This window comes from Lotus japonicus, chromosome 2 (assembly GCF_012489685.1).
Source record: "Lotus japonicus ecotype B-129 chromosome 2, LjGifu_v1.2".
NCBI classification, from domain to species: domain Eukaryota; kingdom Viridiplantae; phylum Streptophyta; class Magnoliopsida; order Fabales; family Fabaceae; genus Lotus; species Lotus japonicus.
The window spans coordinates 54043514-54050695 of NC_080042.1; the positions used below are offsets into that span (position 1 = coordinate 54043514).

At 40.6% G+C, this 7182-nt stretch overlaps 1 long non-coding RNA gene across 1 annotated transcript; it reads right to left on the reverse strand.

The window, feature by feature from the left end:
* Nucleotides 1–6245: 6245 nt before the first annotated feature.
* Nucleotides 6246–6912, reverse strand: LOC130738351 (uncharacterized). Its single transcript, XR_009019344.1, has 2 exons — nt 6521–6912; nt 6246–6315 (listed from the first exon to the last, which is right to left on the reverse strand). It is a non-coding gene; the product is annotated as an uncharacterized LOC130738351 (long non-coding RNA).
* Between the last annotated feature and the right edge of the window lie 270 nt (nt 6913–7182).

The following is a 7182-nucleotide window of genomic DNA, read 5'->3' on the forward strand; positions in this document are numbered from 1 at the left end:
CCCTGGCCTAAGTCGATTTTCTGCCACTTAGGGTATGGTTTTGGCCTTGGAGGCGTTGGCCTGAACCATTGGTTTCTTGGCAATCCAGCATTGGGGAGGTAAGTTTTGTCTTTACTGCTTGTTTTCTGGCCTTTATGGCCATCGAGTTCCTGGTCTCTTTCGACCCACTCCTCGTGAGGGTACTTCAGTCTCCTGGATACAGGAGCCTTCCTCTGATAATGCCTTTTCATTTCTGAATCTTGATAGGCCTTGGCTGCGGATTTGTCGAAAACAGCGCTGCATCGAGGGCACAGCATAACTTCTTTCTCGCCATCTTTGCTGCGGGATAGAAACTCGACAAGGGTTTCTCAAGCCTTGGGGTAAACCTCTTCCAAGTTCACTTCTTTCACGACGTCTGGTTCTTCGACAGCCGTGTTTTCCTCCTTTGCCTCCTCGAGTGTCAGGCCCAGATTCAGCTTCTCGGAAATGTCAACCATGCCAATGTAGAAAGGTTCCACGTAGTTGGCTTCAGCTACCTGCAGTGGGTCGGAGTTAATCTTCATTTGACTTTTGGCTTTTTCGTCATACTTGAGCCTTCCTGAGTCCAATGCCCCCTGCACGAGGTCCCTGAAACGAACACATTGTGAGGTCCAATGACCAAAAAAGTTATGATATTTGCAATATTTCTTCCCTTTCCTTTGTTCAGGAGAGGGAAGTTTTTGGTCTTTGGGGACCACAAGCAAACCATCAGACACAAGTATATCATAGATTGCATCACATTTGGCCACATCAAAAGTATAAGTTTTTACAGCAGGAATCGTGTTCTTGGGGTTTTCCTCCCCAAGTTTGTTTTCACGTGGTTTCAATGCTTTACACACATAAGGATCCCCTGGCTGAAGTTCAGCCAGATTGACGTCATTCAAATCGACGTCCGCAGGGACTTCTCGATAGACACATGGACTCTGACCTACTGAATCCGCATCTATGTACGCTACCTTCTCCTTCTTTGGCCACTTAGTAGTCTTGGCCCTTTCCTCTGACTTTTCGGCCTTTAACAATTCGATGTGCCTCACTCTATCTGCGAGCAAAGACATATCTCGAATATACTGAGTGTCGATCTTCTTTCTAATAGAATACTCTAGACCACCAGCGGCTAAGACAACTAGCTCGTGTTCAGGAACATGGGTGAAGCATCGAGATTTAAGCATCCTAAACCTGTTTAGGTAATCATCAATAGACTCTGCTGGCTTTCTTTTGACACTAGCCAGGTCCTTCAAACTTACTTTGCACTCTCCCCTAAAGAACTGTTCATGGAAAATTCTTTCCAACTGGGCCCATGTATGGACTGACCTAGGAGCGAGGGTGGTGAACCAGGTAAAGGCATTTTTGGTTAAAGAACTCGGGAAGTACTTCATTTTTAAATTTTCATTGATGGCTAAGTCTCCTGCTTCGATTTGGTACCTGGCTATGTGTTCTACCGTGGACTCTCCTGAATCCCCTAAGAACTTAGTGAATTTGGGGACCTTCCAGCCTCGAGGAAGTTCTGATTCGAGAACCTCCTCTGTAAAGGCTGACACAAAATGGGGTCTATTCGCGAAACCCACGTTGAAACCATGTTGGTTCAACAATTGCTCCACCACGGCAGCAACATTTTGTTGCCCCCCAGCGTTCTGGTGTCGAATTCTTTCTAGCACACCATCAGCGTGTTCTTCCCTGTTTACCATATACACATTTTGCAATGGTGGCTGCACTGCCTCGTACAAAGGGTTTGCCCTCATCTCTTGGTGTTGCGGCGCTTGATAGCGCACCGGGGCAGGGACATGGTTAGGCAACGGGATTTGGTTAATCCCTGGTGCCGGTTGGACCTCGACTGGTGCCCCCAGGGCTGTCGCCAAACGATCCATCTGTCGTGCCAAATGCTGATTATTGGCATTATTATTTTGGAGCACAGGGTTGATTAGCTCACCTATCTGTCGAGATAGCATGTTAACCATTTCATGGTTACTATCATCTACTTGCTGCCTAATGGCTTGAAGTGAACCATTATTCATACCTGTAGATAAATAAATTTGTGAACTAGATCCAGGAATAGGGGGACTAACTCGACTTCCCAAGTTTAACATTGTTCCATTTGCCCCAAAAGGGGGTATGCTGAATGGGGGAACATTTTCAGGGAACGTCGAATACGTGCCTTGTATGCCTTGCATCATAGATGTAGGCATACCATAAGGCATGTCCCTCGTAATCGTTGGAACAATTTGTGCCTGTACTGATGTAGATACAGGCATTTCTGCAACTGCAGAAATTGCCACGTTCTGGGTTGGCATACTGGTGCCATGCCCCATTCCAGTAGACACTTCTTCATTATTATTACCACTACTTCCCCCGGGACTACTCTGATTACCCACGTTAGATCCTTGAGGGGAGGTTCTTCCTCGGTTGCTTGCCATACTCAAAGTCTTACCACTTCTCAGGTGCATATAAATCACAATCCAGGCAAGTAGCAAATACCAAATAGCATGCAGCAAACAAAACACACAAAACGCTTCTGTAAAACTTAGTTTTCACAAAAACGGTCCCACTGGGCGTGCCAATTTGTTTACACGGATTTTTGGTAAACAAATATCCTCTTAGTTCGACTAAAGGAAGTTTAGATTTCAGGGTCCTTTTGAGAAAACGTTTTGCCAAAGTGTAGTGTGTGGACGGATGTGTTTTCGACAACAATAAACAACTTCAAACGAAACTGGATTTTATTGAATATGAGTCGATTACAAAATAGTTAAGCAAACCAAGATAACATGAAAGCAAATTTCGACAAAACAAGCTACACATAAGAACTGGGAATTAACAAACTGCAATGCAAGGAAATTAAAGCGTTGGTTCTGCAACATACTCCTCCATCATCACGTTCTGCTCTCGAAGTCTCATTGATGCGGACGTTTAGAGCTTTTAGTGAATTTTCAGAGTTTTTTAGTTGGGAACCTCTTCTTCTGCTGCTGCTTCCTTTATTTATATTGTTCTTTCTGCCCATGTTCTTGGCGGTTTTCCTTGGATGCACGATGGCTTCGTGGGTTTTGAATTTTGGCGCCATACCCCACGTTTAGCCGATGGTCTTCGCGCACGTGACTCTATTGCCACGTGGATGGTTCTGAGTCGTGGGCAACCGTTGCTATTCGTGGCATCGTGGGTGTACGCACGTGCTCGTACTCGCTTGTTATTCGGTAACTGCCTCTTCCATTAAGGTGATCGAGATTTCTTCATCTTCTGAGTGTGTCGAGTTATGGCTTTTACTAACTTGTCCTTGAGGGACATCGTGTGCTGAGTTGCCGGCTTCGCCCAACCCCTTCTGTCGAGAAACCACTTTTTGTACCATGGTGTCGATAATTGTAATGCTTGTAATTTTGGCTTAACACTCCCTCTATCGAGTCTCCTCTGAATTCCATATCTTCTGTAACTTCTGATTGCCTCAAAGATGGTGATCTTCATCCTCATGAAGGAAACATTGTATTAACTGAAAATGTGGTGAAATTCTCTCCCGTGGGGTGCAAAAATAGCATCACATTTATAACCTTAAAACAAGCTTTCAATCATTCTATCACGAAAAACTTACTCATGAAAGTTGTTTTTGCTTCAAGATTTGAGGTTAGGTGCAGTGTGTGGATGGAGACAAATGTGATGGTTGTACGAAATTTTGTGGGAGATGTGGATACAATACATCTATAAATGCATTTAAGCCTATGTCCTAGACGATCTTATGGTGTCATTTGCAGCAAAACCACGCTATGCACCCTTCATGGTGTGCGTATGCATTCTTCATTTTTCGAATTTTGTATCATCATCAGTATGTTAAGTGGCGATGGCTTCGGCGCGGCTTGAAGAAGGGGCATGGCTTGTTGCATTTTAGGGTGGCTATGCCACGACGAAGGTTGAGGTGTTGAAACATCATAGGAGTTCTTGACAGTGGATGTTAATGTCGTGACACTTGCCAGAGGAGGTTGCCATAGAGGAACTAGAAGTCGAAGATAGGTTGGATGAAGAAGAGATTCAAGAACAGAGATGACGATGGGTTTCATCTAGGTTGGAGAGGATGATTTACAAAGGGAAAAGGTGTGGTAGTTTTTCTTCTAGCGAGACACGCAAACATGTAATGTTCGTGTGTTTCGTACGTGTTTTTCATCGTCACATGTAGCATTGCTCACGAGAAAATAATGCTTTAAAGAAAAAATTTACTTGGTTATAAGGAAAAATATGTCTCACTTGGTTATAAGGTTGAAACTTTATTTTCTATTCCTATGCTTCCTGATTCTCACTGAGCAGCTATATTCTTCTTCTTCTACTATTCTCTTGATCCCTTTTTCTAAGTGTTTGTTTTCAAATGGGTGAGTATTTAAGAGAAGGCCCCAATCTTATGTTGTATATAGCTCTCAAATCCCCTTCTCCTCGTGTGTGTGTCTATATATATATATATATATAGTACGTAGGAACAAAACTTCAACCAGCCCCACTTTCTTCGACCAAAAAATTTCATCCTATTATATTTAATTCTCCTTCCCCCTCTTATTGGAGGAGTAATGACCATTTTTTTTAATAAAAAAAAAACAGAGAAGATGTTCTCCCTCCTGCAGTTCTTTTTGTTTTCATTGATAACCCATCAGGTTTTGTTATAAGCTTTCCCTTAACCTCTTATTTTACCATTTTCTTCATGAAAATTCATAACAAGGACACCACCCACATGCTTCTAGTTTTAAACCTCTTACTATTTTTGTTAGTTTGTTTTCCATATTTTAGGTTTATAAAGTTAAAATTAAAATTAAGAATTGGAAAAAAAAAAATAGCAATGAGTTAGAGAAGGAATGTCAAACCCATCAGCTTCTCGTTGTTCGTTTAATTGGGTATGAAAAATGGTAAATACTACCATACCACAATTGTATCATACATGAGTGATGTGAACCAATAGGAATTGTTTTGACCATAAACTTTGACTTCTTTATTTTTCTTTTTAAAAAATAACAAAAAACAAAAAAAAAGATTTGTATTAATTATGTTATGGTCCTAAAAATTTTGTAATTTCATTAAGTGGTAACCCAATTTCATGAAACTTCTTTTTTGTGCGTTTTAGAGTTTTCACATTCAGAAAAAGAGATTAAGCTTCATCTTAACCCAGAAATTCATCTTCATCTTCTTCATTAGCATCTCCCTCACCAAAATCAAAACCCCACTTCATCTTCCACAATCCAGATTTGGAGAAAAGATCAATAAGCCCTCCCTACCATATCAAATCTCCATTCCCTCAAGAGGATTGATTCAGCTTCAAGTATCTCCTACTCATCAAGGATCGATTCCCCCAAGGCCAGAAAAGAAAAAAACGAGAAAGAGAGAAGGTATACAGTGAAGAGCAAAAGTGGAAGAAAAACATGGGGAACGAATTGCACAACCCCAAGGCTTTAATGTATCCATTCCCTTCATAATATAACATCTTCCACATATCAAGCAAAAACGTAGTTGGCCACTTACACGACGCACAAACCCCGCTTCCATTTTGTGCAGCATGAACCAAAATGGTGACACCCAGATGATTTCTTCTTCAATTTTTTTTTTTTTTGTGAAATTTCTAGATCGCACTCAGACGTTGAATCCTCACCACCGCCCATCGACCTTGACCCCAAAAGCTCGACCCACGTCCTTTGTAGATAGAGAGCTTGACCCACTTCCTTCACAGATTGAGGTTGGAAAACGATGGAGAGATCTAAGATGGTTCCTCCTCCTCGATCTGGGGTTTGGGTTCTCTGATCTGGGTTGAATCCCCACCATCGCTCAACCCACATCCTTCGCAGATCGAGATTCGAAACCGACCGAGAGATCTAAGACGGTGCCTCCTCCTCTTCCTTCTGGGTTTTGGGGTTTTTGATTCTCTAATTTGATGGTTGTTACAAAGCTTCAAACTTGACAGCGGTGGTGCTCTGATCTCGATTTTGGATGTTTTTTTATCGTTTTGTTTTTACTGGGTTTCGCCAAACAAAGCTTGTCATTGTGCAGAGTTTGATTTTCTGGAAATTTTTTTGATGATGAAGATGAAGAACTTGATGAAGGAGGAGGAGGAGGGTCATTCTCAATTATTTTATTAACCAAGGACTACTAAGTAACGAATGTAATTTTTAATAACATTTATTTCACAGAAAAAAATAAAAGGAGAAAATGCTTAATTAATTACACTTTAGATTTGTTTGATTGGTCCACTTCAGCTCATGTATCATACCCAAACTAAGTCTTGTGGTATGGTAGCAAGCACCATGAAAAATATGTTGAGATCTCTCTCCAATCCTGTACTGATTCTCCCTGCACCAACAAAATTACCAAATTTACTATACAATTAACAGAGGATATAAACAGGGTGTATATTATATTATATGTTAAGACAAAATCATTCCTATATTACAGAAGTTTTTAATAAAATTAATATATTACATGATATTACAAACATATTTTGTGTGTTCCTGTGTTTTAATGTTTGATTCAATAAGAAAAAAAAAATTAAAATTACCCAAACGGAACAAGATACACTAAAAATTGTTAGCTAGAATGAAGAATGTGTTTGTTAATTGGAGGTGGCTGGTGCGAAGCTTCTCAACTGTTCTGGGGGCAGATCAAAGAGTCTTTTGGCGAGAGTGGTCATGAACCTGAAAATCACCTTTTATTTTCTTGTGCCCTCTTATATATCCATACCACCTTTTTAGCAATGAACCTGAAAATCACCCTGAAGGAAGAAGGAAGAGGAAGAAGAAGGAGGAGGAAATTAATGATAATGGAAGAAGGAGGTGAAGGAGAACAATTGCACACATGGATTCAAGTGGTGGTGTGTGTGTGTGTATATGCCCATATGGAAGCCAGGTATTTATAAAGAAGAATGAATGATGATGAATGATGTATGATGTATGATGTATGACTATGATGAATGATGTATAATGTGAGGCTATATGAAGTTATGAACCATATATACATGTTTGTGAAGGACGTATGTGACTCAAATTGGCAAAACCGTATTAAAGCAGTGATGATAAATAAATATCCACTTTTTGTCAATCATATACCACTTTGACAGTTTTTATCTTTCAAAGCATTTTGTGAAAGTATAAAAAAAATGTATCAATACTTTTCTGTTAACCAAACTATGTTAGAACCTGCAGACCACTTTTACCCACTGAT